Below are 263 nucleotides of genomic sequence, written 5' to 3' on the forward strand. Positions count from 1 at the left end.
GAGATGGAGGAAGGAGAAGAAAGAGACTAAAGATTAGGAGAAAGCAAAAAAGGAAAGAGAAGTAGAAGGAACAGAAAGGGGAAGGGAAAAAGGAGGAAAGAAGAGCAGCTGGAGAAGGAGGAGAAGAAAGGAAGAAAAGTAAGACAGAAACAGAAACGAAAGAAGAGAGCAGTGGAGAACACGCAAAAAATAAATAGAAGAAGCAAAGAAGCAAAGAAGTTTAGAAGACGGGAAAAAGGAGAAATTAACAACAACAACAAAAT

This window comes from Penaeus monodon, chromosome 33 (assembly GCF_015228065.2).
Source record: "Penaeus monodon isolate SGIC_2016 chromosome 33, NSTDA_Pmon_1, whole genome shotgun sequence".
NCBI classification, from domain to species: domain Eukaryota; kingdom Metazoa; phylum Arthropoda; class Malacostraca; order Decapoda; family Penaeidae; genus Penaeus; species Penaeus monodon.